Source organism: Macrotis lagotis, chromosome 1 (assembly GCF_037893015.1).
Source record: "Macrotis lagotis isolate mMagLag1 chromosome 1, bilby.v1.9.chrom.fasta, whole genome shotgun sequence".
Taxonomy (NCBI): domain Eukaryota; kingdom Metazoa; phylum Chordata; class Mammalia; order Peramelemorphia; family Peramelidae; genus Macrotis; species Macrotis lagotis.
Genome location: NC_133658.1, coordinates 86,355,467 through 86,369,201, shown reverse-complemented (window position 1 = coordinate 86,369,201; position 13,735 = coordinate 86,355,467). Strand labels below are relative to the sequence as shown.

At 35.3% G+C, this 13,735-nt stretch overlaps 1 protein-coding gene across 3 annotated transcripts in view; it reads right to left on the bottom strand.

The window, feature by feature from the left end:
- RMDN2 (regulator of microtubule dynamics 2) overlaps window positions 1-13,735 on the bottom strand; it is a 114,396-nt gene that overhangs the window by 89,070 nt on the left and 11,591 nt on the right. The window lies entirely within an intron of this gene.

Here is a 13,735-nt window from a genome sequence, read left to right as displayed (position 1 = left end):
AGAGCAGGCAGTCTTGAATCTTGGCTTGGTGTGGCCACATGGCATGGGGGAGACCTGTGGTGCAGAAAGAGTGTGAGAAAAGCCCATCCTACTCGATGGAAGTTAGTAAAAGAAGAAGAAAAAGAAACAGGAAAGGTTGGCACTTCCTGTTAAATTCCCTTCTGGGGTAGGTTGGTCAAAGGGTGGCACTTGGAGAGTGGTCTTGCACCTTGTGACAGGTATCTTCTAATGGCAAGCTATGTACTGGTCCTTCCTATCCCAAGGTGCTCAACTCCCAAGTTAAATATGTCATTTCTATGGCCAAGATTAGGTGAAGGGGAAAATGGAAGACAGGATACAAGCAACAGGGGTCAGTTTACATCTCAGGAGCAAACGGCCTTCCACAATTAATAAGATTTTAACTGCACTGAAAAATTACAGAATTTGTTTTTGCTACATTCATAATTCTCTGCATCAGTATTAAGTTCTAGGAAACTTTTATGTTAGAAAAAATTAAATGTGGAGTAAATACATAGAAAGAGGGGAATCAGGATGGTGAGAGGAGTTGAAGATTGATTAAAGAAAATGTGACTATTTAGTCTGAAGAAAAAAAGACAGACAATATATCAGTTAGCTTCAATAAGGAATACATTGGTTTTTTTAGAAGTTTGCACTAGAAGTAATATATGGAAGTTATGGAGAAACATTTCCAGTGGTTTATTGGAGCCAAAGTTACCAACTCAAAGGATCAATTGTTAAATTTCCTTTCCTTTCCTTTTTTTTTTAGGTTTTTGCAAGGCAAATGGGGTTAAGTGGCTTGCCCAAGGCCACACAGCTAGGTAATTATTAAGTGTCTGAGACCGCATTTGAACCCAGGTACTCCTGGGTGCTTTATCCACTACGCCGCCTAGCCGCCCCAATTGTTAAATTTTCAAGTTAAGCATTTACAAGTTAGAAATTGGCAAATTTCTATCAAAGACCTGACTTATTGTTGACTTGATTTGTCTAGGCTTACAAAAATAATGGAGAAAATATTAATAATCAAGATTAAACTTAGAATTGTGTTCTGAATTTTTTGGAGGGTGAATGTGTTGAAAATTTTCTAGCCTATTATCGTTATTTCAGATAAATTTAAAAAAACAAAGTTTTCCCAAAGTGAAATGCACTTCTTCCCTCTCAATGGGAACTTTCAAGAAGGGGTTGGACAGTGACCACTTGTTGGGATTGCCATATTCTTGTTTGGAACAGTTTAGCTGATCTCTGAGACTGATCCCAATTATGAGATTTTGTGAAATGTAATTCGATGAATTACAAAGCATAGAGTAATGTTTCAAGAAGTGCAAACCTACCATTTTATTTCTAACAACTTTCTTAACTTTGTTTGGCTTTGTTTTTATTAAATAATTACTTAGGTTTGTGGTTTCAGGAGACATTTGTCATTTGCTAGAACAAATAGGATAGAAATAATGAATACATCTCAAATTTCTTATGATAATAATAATGACACTAAATTTTCAAGATTAAACAAGTAAACAATCAAAATATAAAAGCATAATGCTTGAATTTAGCTTTGAGCCTATTTGTACAATTGCATGGAAGTCATACCCTTAGCTAAATTAGCATCTTACCTTCTGAAGCAGTTTAAGAAAATTCTTAATTATCAAGAGTGTATCCTATATTTACTCTACATGGTATTATGATACATTAATGTTCAAATTAAAACTGAAGGTAAAACATTCTGCAGGTAGAGAAATGTGATCTATCTTCATCATATCTAAATTACTCTATCCACTGTATCACCTAGCTGCCCTATATACAAATATAAGAAAATGCAAATACATATAAAGTAATTTGGGAGGAGCATTAGCAGCTGAAGGAGCAGGAAAGGCCTTATGTAGGAGATGGTGCTTGAAGTGAGTTTTGAAGGGAGCTAGGGATTGATTCTAAGAGATAGAGGTAAGAAGGGAATATATTCCAGGCATGGGGGACAATCTGTGCAAAGGCATAAATGTGAAAGGGAATTTTTTGTACAAAGAACATCAAATAATCAATTAAAATGTTTTTATGTTGTTTCAGCACTGTGCTAGGTGCTGCACATATAAATAAAGACTAAAATGAAGCTTACCATACTCTATCTACTTCCTTATAGCCCTCTTTATATACTCTAGAGTCTTGGAAAAGTGTCCCTAAGGGAGTGCCTAAGGTGAACCTAAAGGGAGAATCAAACAGCTATATATTTTTTCTACACGAAAGAAGTGCCTAACATGCACAAGAACCACCAGTATGAATCGACAGAAACTTGAACAATAAGTCGAAATTTTTATTACAGTACTTTTTGAGGGATACAATATTAAAATATCAAGACCTGATGCAGTTTGTGGAGCTATTAAATAGTCACTTTACATTTCACTCTTGCTCTTCATCCTCCAAGACAGGATATCAGTTGAACTTCTCCTCCAGTCATTGGTCTTATGCCTCTTCTGTCATTAGTCTTATGCACCAGTCTAATCTCTTTGTCATCAGTTAGCTCCAACCAATTGATTGTTCTCTTTTGGACATGGTGAGTTTGAGATGCCTTTGAAACATCTAATTTAAGTTGCATGATTGGCATGTTAGGAGAAAAATTAGGGCTAGATAATTATACCTGGGAATCATTTACATAGAGAAAATAACTAAATATACTGGAGCTGATGAAGTTGCCATACAAGATGGTGACAGGAGAAGATATAATGTAGGGGAGTACAGACCTTGAAGGACACTTTAGTAAGAGTGATTAAGTGATCTGGATGACGATGAAGATGAAGATCCAGTAAAGGAGACTGAAAAGGAGCAGTTAGATAGGTAGAAAGGAAACTGGAAGAGAACTGTGTCGTGGAAACCAAAAGGAGAGGATGAGATAGTATCAAAGGCTGAAGAGAGAGAGATCAAGAATAATGAAGACTGAACAGAAGTCACTAGATTTGGCTACAAAGAGATCACTGGAGAGAGCAGTTTCTGCCTAATGCATTAGCAAAAACTATACTGCAAAGGACTCGGAAAAAAATGGAAAGGAGAGGAATTATAGGTTCCACTATAAGAATATAAGTGAGATGGGGGCAGCTAGGTGGTGCAGTGGATAGATCACTGGCTTTGGAGTCAGGAGTACCTGAGTTCAAATTCAGCCTCAGACACTCAATAATTACCTAGCTGTATGGCCTTGGGCAAGCCACAAAAACCTTGCAAAAACTAAAAAAAAATATAAGTGAGAGGAGAGCTATTTTAGATGACTCACTCAAAACATTTAACCATGAAGATGTGGAGAAATATAGGACAACACGTGCAAGCAGGATTGGAAGGAAATAGCAACTGAAGTTATTTTGAGTGGGAGAGACACAGACATGTTTGTAGGTGATGGAGAAGCAATGGATGGGGAAGACATTGAAGATTAATGAGAGAGTGAGCATGAGAGCATCGGTAATCTACTAAAAATGATGGGATGAAATGGAATTACTTCCATAAAGAGGGATTTATCTTGACAAGAAAAAGGGCCATTTCTTCATATAATACAGAGGTGAAGCAGGAAACAGTGGGAGAAGATACATGAATGACAAGGGTTGAAGAGGAGGGAAGAAGAGGGATCTCTCAACAAATGGTCTTAACTTTTTTAGGAAAAAGTGAGGAAATACCTTTAGCTGAAAAGATATAGGTTGGGGTTAAGACCTGAGGAGAGATAAAATGATTTGAGATAGCTACTATGGTGATTGGGATAGTGAATCAATGAAGGAGGCTTTAAAGCATAGCCTGGTTGCAGAAAAGACCCAGTTGAGACTGTGTAACAGAAATTTTTCAACATGGTTTAAAAACAAAATTTCCAGTTCCATTCATCAGCATGTGACTAGGAATGAAGGCAAAACTTTGCTAGAATGTTCTATTTCTCCACCGTCTCAGTTAATATCACTCTCAGTGCTGGTGAAGGTCAAGATCTGAGAGTGATCTCTAATGTGAATCTGTGCCCTGATTATTTTGGGGACTTACCTCATGAACTTGAATTCACTTTAACCAAGACTTTCTTTATTCAATTCAGAGACTCCTCAGAGTTATGCCTGTGTTGTAGTTTCATAGGTTTATGTAATCCAACTCCCACATTTTACAGATGAAGAAAGGGAAGTCTGGGGAGTCAAATATCTTCCCCAACAGAATGCAAGTCATGAGTGACAGAAGTAGAATTCACACCCAGGTTCTCTGATTCCAAATGCAACACTCTCCCTAGTGATTCTAACATCAGCTGGCACAGTTCAGTATCCATTGCTCCTGCTCAGCATCCCCTGATCCTCCACCTACTGCTACTATACACCACTGCTGACATTCTTTCCATTGCTGTAGTCCTTGTTGATTGTTCCTTGGTATCTATTTCAATTCATTCAAAATAAGCCAACTTAAGGTCAGCATGCTTCAGGGTTAATAATCAGGGTTATTTCCACATGGCTGTTGTTCAGATCTAGAGGATAAATGCTCAAGTAGTTGTCAAGATCTTCTTGAAGACCTCCTTTTCATGAACATGTCCAGTCTTCATTGCTAGATGAATTAGACAATGTCCATTCGCCTCTTCCATGCTCTGGGTATCAGCATCACTCTGGGTCTAAATAGTATTCCCCTCCCCAACATGGTCAGCACCCCCAAATCTAATGGGGTGCTAACCCCTAATAAATTTGTCCTTCCAACACCCATCAGCTCCTGACTCCCATCCTACTCTCAGTGACTAGCACAAGATCATGAAAATTATCTGTGAGGTTCAGAAAAATCACAAGAAAGATAATGTCCAAGTAATTATGGCAATAAAATGTATTCCTGTCCTGGAAATACAAGCACAGGTGTAGGTAGATTTTAAATTACAACAGCCATTTTGAGTTAATTGCTCTTCAGTGATTGCTGCAGAATACAATCATTGACTTCAAAAAGGAACAAATCCAGTAGAAAGTCAAAGGCATTAAAAGCACAAATATTGCTCCCACTGTTCCCTGTGTCATTAGTGCTGAATGGTATAATGCAATCAAGGATTTCATATTCAGATGGTGTACCCTCCTTTATAAGTTTGCCTAGAGTCACCTGTCTTTGCCAAATGATCTCTCTGTACTGCATTAAAATATTTCAGTTTCTAGTATTTTGTATTATTTTTCTCTATACACTTTCATCTTTTTAAAATCTTCACTTAATTTCTACTTTACAGTGAGCACTAAAGTGATGAGTCAATTGTTAAAGATTTAAAATAAGAAATTTTTTTCAAATATGACAGAAAATTTGACTTATTGTCCAATTATATTTATAAAGAGCTACTGCCAGATTTCAAAGCAAAAATAAAACAGGCTGCCCTATTAGGATGAAATCACTGGCAGCTGTGGCGAATCTGCCACTTAATTTTTCAGAGAGGAAAATAAAAAGCCAAGAAGTTTCTCACTGACAGGACATTCTTGACAAATTGAGTACTTTACTGGTTGAGATTTGATGTTCATTTAGCTGTTTCTCCTGGCAAAGATGCTTTAAAATGAGGCAACATTTCCCCTCTTCTCACCATAATTGGAAATCTCCTGCCAAGATCTTCCAGTTATTGATAACTTATGCTAACTATTCCTCTTTCCTCTCAATATGTCCTCTCTGGTCTCTGTCAAATTCCACATGTTCCTAACAAAATTTTACAGCCTGGGATGAGATAATTATCATATGAACAACACCTGCTCTTCATGATTTGGCCCAAATACTTATCATCATTCCCATTAATCATACATATCATTTGTTTCCAATTTATACTCATTTAGCAAATTTTTATTCTTGCATTCTTTATGTGCATAAAATGTTCATTCTGATGTCACAGTCAAGAGACTGATATAGTCCATCATGCAAATATTTTATTAATTTTTTGCAGCAAACTTCCCCAAATATTTATTGTGATTCTTAGGTACAGCACTGTAGCTAGGGTGGGACAACCAAAGATTTTCTTCAATGCCCAGGAATTTAAAGAGTGCTAACATACCTTGTGGAACACACTTATAATTGAATTCAGCACCTAACTGAATAATTGATTAAAATAAGAAGCAACCAGATAGTGTGATTCCTCCTTCCCATATATAAATCCACATCTAAGTAAGCTCCTACAGAGTCCACCAAGCTTTATGTATGTCAAGTCCAGTATCTTTCCTATCTACACACTCAACTGAAAAGTGCTATCATCAATACTGCTTGGTTAAAGCTCTGTTTAGATGAACACACAATGAACATAGCACTCTGAATTGACCATTCACTAATGGTCCAAGAAAAGAGACAGGCAATGGGAAGAAAGGCAAAGCCATGTGGTTTAACATTTGCTAAATAAATTCATTTTAAATGATCACATTATAGCTCTTTTTGTGGTGGCAAAGAATTGGAAATTGAGAGGATTCTTATTGTTTAGGGAATGGTTGAACAAGTTGTAGTATATGAATACAGTGGAATACTTTTGCTCTATAGCAAATGATGAGCAGGTGGATTTCAGAAAAGCCTGGAAACACATGAACTGATGCTGAGTGGAGTGAGTAGAACCAGAACATTATACACAGTAATAGCAACATTATGTTATGATCAACTATTATCTTAGCTCTTCTCAGAGATCAAAAGACAATTCTAAAAGACTTGTGATGGAAAATACCATTCACGTCAGGGGAAAAACTATGGAATCTGAGTATAATTCAAAGCATACTATTTTCACTTCTTAAAATTTGTTTCTGTTTTTTTCTTCCTCATGGTTCCCCCCCTTTTTTCTAATTCTTTCATAGCATGACTAATATGAAAATATGTTTAACATAAGTATGCATATGTAACCTAAAAAAATCATTGCCAAATATCTAATATTTATTCCTTTTCTTCTTTGATTGATATTTTGTATTATTTTTCTAATTATGTTATGAAAGTTTTCAACATTCTCCTATTTACATATTTATATGTTACACACCCTGTCTTTCTACCCTACCCCAGTGGCAAGCAGTCTGTTAAAAATTGTACATGTATATTTGGGTTTAACAACATCCTTTAGACTTAGCAAAATATCTCATTTGTGAGCATTAAGAAGCAAAATATCATTACTCCTTAAAGCATGACAAGTAAGTCATAAACAACTTTGAGTAAATTCCTAGCTTTTGCCAACATTAAATCTTTTTTCTTTTTTTAAAATGATTTTTATTGACTCAATTTCATTTATATTATCTAATTTCCCCCAACATCTTTCCCCTGACCCTCCTAGAGAGCCATTAAAAATAAAAAATAGTATTTTAAGACAAAAAAATTAATCACAATTAATTGTCACTACATTAATTAATCAATCAATAGAAAAGGTCTGAAAATATGTGTAATGTGCAACATTTATAAACTTCACATCTTTTCAAAGGGATGAAGTGGAATTAACTTTTCATGTATTTTCTTCTGAGCAATCCTAATATCTTATAATTTGCAACATATATTTTGATTTTATGTGGAACTTTTCTTTTCATCTACATTTTTGTATTAATTGTATATATCATTTTCTTGGCTCTGCTTTGTTCATTCTTCATCAGTTAATGTAGATCATGAACTTCTCATCATGCTTCTCTCTAATCATTGCATTCATCATTTCTGACAGAACAGTAATGTTCATATTTTGTCAAGCCATTCTGCAACCAATGGGCATTTACTTTGTTTTTAATTCTTTTCTATCGCAAAAAGTGCTGCCATAAATATTTTGGAGCATATGAGAAGTTTCTTCTTATCAATGATTTCCTTTGGGTATAAGCTCAGTAATGGAATCTCTGCTTCAAAGGGAAGTCACTTTATTGTATAATTACAAGTTGTTTTCCAAAATGTTGTACCATTTCACACTCTTTGCCACAAAAGTTGCTCTAAATATTTTGGTGTACATAGGGATTTTTTTCTTATCAATGTGCTCCTTGATATATATAAGCTTTGCAATGCAATTTCTGGGTAAAAAGGTACAGACATTTTATTGAGTCTATTTGCATAATTATGAATTACTTCCAAAATGGCTGAACTGAATCATTCCACCAACAATGACCTAATAGACTTATTTTCTCACAATTCCTCCATGCACTGATTATTCCAATCTTTTGTCATCTCCGCCAGTTTCTAGACAATGATGTGAAATCTCAAGCCAATATTAAATCTTAATGATAAAGTTGTTGAAATTTAATCTGCTTCCTGGCTCTATCTTGTTTTCCACTTATGTCCTGCAGTCTAAAACTTTCTTTTCTTTAAAGACATAGACCTTATGCAGCAGGGAATGAGGGAACATTTATGAGGGAAATCACAGACTTCAGATGAGAACAGATCTTGAAGGATCATTTAGCATATTCCATGGCTCTCAGAAAAAGGTTTAGACTTGTTGGATTCTGCACGTAAGTTTGAAGGTTTTTTCCCACCTGTGACCCTGCATGCTTGATCAGATCATACTATTTGTGTCTCATATTGAGCAAGCATACTTTCAAGTGGTTATCTAAAGAGTTATTCATAAAATTCTTTGCAGATCCAACACCCTAGGTCCTTGTAACTCAATACATTTTTAGGGTACTAGACTCTTTAACATATCCCAAATTCCAATTCTATTCTTAGAAAAAGTAAGAACCTCTTGAAGTAAAAATATCATAGGATCAAAAACAATTATAAAGTTAACAAACTTTGAAGTTGTAGCAAGATTAAATGGATTATACACACCCAAGTCAAATAAGGAAAGATAAGACAGATCAACAGTTTTTTATACTGTGGGTTACTCTCAAGACTGCATTTCAAAGAAATATACTTGATTTGATTTGTACTTTTTCACATTAGCCCCATATTTTACAGGCACTTATTTAGACTGTGACCTAACTTACTCAGGTGACAAATTGACTTAAAATAAAAATTGGCAAAACTATTTACATTCAAGGTACGGGGAGCAGCAAAAGCGAATGAAACTGAATAGGTGCCCCAGAAAATTGTGTAGAGTGACTCTTAGCTCCATAGTACACCATCTTCGAAAAAATCAGCATCATATTAAAATACTTCTTATACTTTGAAAATGCACACAAAGCTATCAAAAAAGGCTTATGCTGGCAGTGAGCCTTAGAAGAGAGGGTTGGATGCAAAGCCTTTCCTCTGCTTCCAAAATCTTTCAGAAACTAGAGTCATCTTTATACTAATTATCAAATTCATCTCTCAGCATACCAGTGATGGATTTTATATCTGTATTGCAAGGGCCAAACTAGCTATATTTGGAGAGACTCACCAACCAAAACTATCTACTAAATTGTAAAGCATTGGTAGAGAGATAATCCTATTCAAGAAAATCACAGATATTTGAAATATTAAAGTAAATATTCCTTCTACTAGATCATCAGCCTTTCCTATTGTTCATTGATTTAGAAATTATTTTTGTTTCTATATTTCTAAGTCTTAGTGATGTACCCAGTTTTAGACATGTTGAAATACTGAAAAAGAAAACAGTTATAGTAAAGATAACTAATAAACTTGAAAAAGAATAGAACCCCTTTTAATTCAAGTATTTTCTGATTTGAACAAAATAACCTCTTTGCTGTTCTTAGAACTCCCAAATTCAGAGAAGTCTAGGTGCTATCTATTGAATAATACTTATGACTTTACCATTCCTTTTCCAAGAGTAAAAAACTATGCAGATGAGGAGGTTCTGTATGATCCTAGGGGGAGCAGTGAACTTTGCTAAGTCCCATGAGCTGGGTTCAATGAAATATGACAGATTCAGGAAAATGGGGAGGGACTTGTGGTAGGCCTGGTATTTAAATACACACTCCATTGAATGAAGAGAAGACAGGGTCACCTGGAAAGAGGTAGAACCAGGGGACAGAACGTTATTTAAAAGAACCCCAGAGAGATAGGGACTTTCTCAGGACTTCAGGTTAGGGGGCCAAGGATGAGAGAGGGAAGGGAGAATAGATTATCATGGCAGTCAGAATATTCTCATGTCTCTTCCTGCCAATTGAATTGGCATCAGGTTAGGGATCAGCAGCAGCATCTGGAGGTGAAAAGAGTTATCTGTTCCTTTCTACATACTGTCACAAGAGGTTCTTGGGACTTGTCAGCTTTAATTTTTCAATTTTAAATTTCTTCTTAGAGAAACAGTGTGGTAAAATGGATAGGGCATTGAACTGGGAGTCAGGAAGACCTTGGTTCAAATCCTGCCTTCATCACTTGTTGGCTGTGTGATCCTGGACATAACACAACTTTTCATTTGAATTTATTAAAAGAATGAACTAGGTGATCTCTAAGTTGCCTTCTTGTTCTAAATCTCTAATTATATTAATTTGAAAATAGCCAAATAAGATTTTTTTCAGACAAGCAAATATATCCACCTGTACAATCATTCATCCATTTCCCTTTGTCAAGAAATATGTATTGGATATCTACTATGTACAAGGTACCATTTCCCAAGCTTATAATTTAAATACAAAACCCCACTTAAGAACAAGACAGCCTGTGATGCCATAGAGGGTGACTCACAAGAAAGTTAATTTGAATGAGAATAATTAAGTGATCAGGCCAAGACTGAAATCTATTCATCCCAAATGTAAGTTCTATGTTCCAACTCTTTGCATAAATATTGGATAATTTGATCTTCCACTGGAAGACCTCAGTTTTCTCAAATGAATAGGTTAGATTAGATTATCTCTAAATTTCATGTATAAATTATATGACTTTTACTTTCACTTAAGTCCTATGAAAATTGGCAAGAAATATAGAAGATGGGTGCTGGAGTCAAGAAAACCCACCTCTGGCACATCCCAGGTGAATGATCATGGGTAAGTCATTTAACTTCAGATTCCATAGGCAACACTATACCTTATAGTGGAGCACACAATCTGAAGTTCCCACAGAGGGAGTTCATTATGTGGATGAAGGCCATAGTTCCTGACTTACTTTTCTTATTTACTTGCCTCCCCCCTGAAAAGAGGTTTGCAAAAGAAATACTCCAAGCCTTCAGGCAATGTGATGCTTGGGGCCTGTGGACAGGAAAGTGAAATTATTCTCTGTGATCATGAACTAGAAATTCCTGGAGGAGTAACTGAAGTGAACCTTGCCAACATTAATCCTTGGTAATTTTTAAAATAGTCCTTGGTCTTGAGAATAATTGATTCCAATAGTTTTTCTCCAGTATATTTTTAATCTATGTTAATATTACTGCCTTGAGGGCTGTCATCACATGAGGATATTGGTGAGCATCAGGCCACAGGTGATAGAATCTCATCTCAATTATTTACATGTTTATGCTGCCCTATTTCAAGGACTATGTTAGTACAAAATTCCTCCACATTTTTACCTTACATTTTTGTAGAACTTATAAACTTTAAAAATTCTTTCCCATATACTGGCATAGTGGACATCATCCTACATCTGAGCCTGAGACCTTGTTGTGAATCCAAGCTCTAAAACATACTTTCTATGTGATCATAGCTTCCTGCTTGCTTGACTGACCATTTAAATTTATTAACCTTTCTGAATCTCAGTTTCTTCCTCTGGTAAAATGGGGAGTATGCTACATGCCTTATCTACCTCATAGGAGAGTAACTAGTAAGTATTATTTATGTAAATGTGAATAGTTATTTTATTATTAAATTCAAGAAGACTTAATGATTCATTTTTTATTTTACATTATTTGATTAAGTACAAGGAAAATTAGAGTGTTTTATAAATGTACATGATGAAAATGATAATCTCAAACATCTTCTGCTGTACCAGTAATCTCCTGATGATTCTTTGTCTGAGAATAATAGCTAATAAAATAACAGTCAATATTTACATAGAACTTACTATGGGGAAGGCATTGTTCTAATTATTTACAATTATTTTCTCATATTTTCTCATTGTTTTACAGTCATCATCCCATTTAATCCTCAGAACAATACTGGGAAGTAGGTGTTATCGTTATCCCCCTTTAGATGAGGACACTGAGACAAACTTAGGACTTGACCAGGGTGTACGATAAATGTCAGATTTGAACTTAAGCCTTCCTGATACTAATCCTGGTACTCTATCTACTGTGCCACCACTTACTTCTGATCATGGAATATCATGATCTTAGAAGAAACAAAATTTCAGGTGGCAAGATGTATAGTGAGTGTAAGTATGAGGCAGTATATTGCTAATGATGACTCAAATGGAAGAAAGGATATTGTATCACCAAGGATGTATATTGCTGGAAAAGGAATGACCATAGTGAGGAATAAAAGGGAGAAATAGGTGGATAGTCACTAAATAATCAGAAGAAAGTCCTTAGTGATTGGGAGATATGTAGAATTATATGGGCATGAATTGTACAGGATGAGAAAATATGGATTAGTTATCATGTGCATAGTAAAAGAAGTGTCCACATTGATAGTATTATAGATACAAAAAATGTATTACTATGTATATGGAACATAAATCTAGATGTTGGGGAAGAAAGTTTTGATATGATGCTCTCTCTCTCTCTTTTCCTGAAGCTTATAAATCTATTTTCTACCATCCTGTAAGGTAGATAGGAGGGTATTATCTCTTAAAAAATGTAAAATTATTATCTCACATAAAAGAGGCAGAAAGGAAAAACTTCTGTAGTAGAGGAGAAAAGGGTGGGTTAACAGGCAACTTCACTCTCATTGGAATTGACTGAAAGAGGGAATGACATAATACTCAGTTGGGTATAGAAGTCTATCTTATCCTACATGGAAGTAGGAGAGTAAGGGAATAAGGGAAGTGTGTGTGAGAGGCACGGGGCTGATAGAAAATGATTGATTAAGGGAGGCAATAGTCATGAGCAAGACAAACTCTTTAGGAGGGACAGAGCAAAGAAAGAAAAAAAGAGAGAAGGATAAAATAAGGGAAAACTATTTTTTTGGTCTGCATTTTCTTTTGCAACATAGCTAACATTGAAATGGTTTATTTTATTTTTTTCAAATTAAAAAAAAATTTTCTTGGAAATGTTTTTAGAGTTGAAAACTAGATATCATCCTAAAGAAACACTTCTTAAATTTCTCCAAGCAGTTAATAAAACATTTATTATGCATTCCCTATGCATTTAATATTGTGCTAAGCTCTAAGGATACAAAGAAAAAAGTGAAAACAGTCCCTTCCCTCATAGAACCAACATTCTAATGGGAGATTTTGAATTGAGTCTTGAATAAAACCAAAGATTCTCAGAGAGACAGAGGAAAGGAGAGAAAATCATTCAGAGCATCAAGGACTATCAGTTCAAAGACATAGAAATCTAGCTTTTCCATTGTAAGCCACACTGGGTTTATGAGTAAAGTAAGTCTGTTACTTCTATGATTATATCTTTAACATTATCTTTCACCTTCCAATCAATCAGTCATTGAAGAAAATAATTTATTTGAATATTGTACTGTGAGGTCCCCTATGCTTCCTAAATTGAGAGGAGAGCTTTCCTCAAATCTACTGTATCCATGTGTTTCCTAGTCCTGGATTTATTTAATACTCAGCATCATTAGTTTGGTCTTTGAATTAAACATTTTGTGTGTGTTATAGGAGAATATGCAGCAGGACATTCCACTGGTTCAAGTCACATGCTTAGTCTTAGCATTTTTGAGTATGTGGTCATTGTGATTAACCTGGGATGAGTTACCCTTTATGATCAATTTGAGATCTTTGGAGAACTTGTGGTTACATTATAGAGAGCCCCTGAGATCATTTGCATTGAATAGCCAGTATAAAAATGTTAACTAAGTGGGTGGTGGAGATAGAAAGCCAAGGTCCAGAT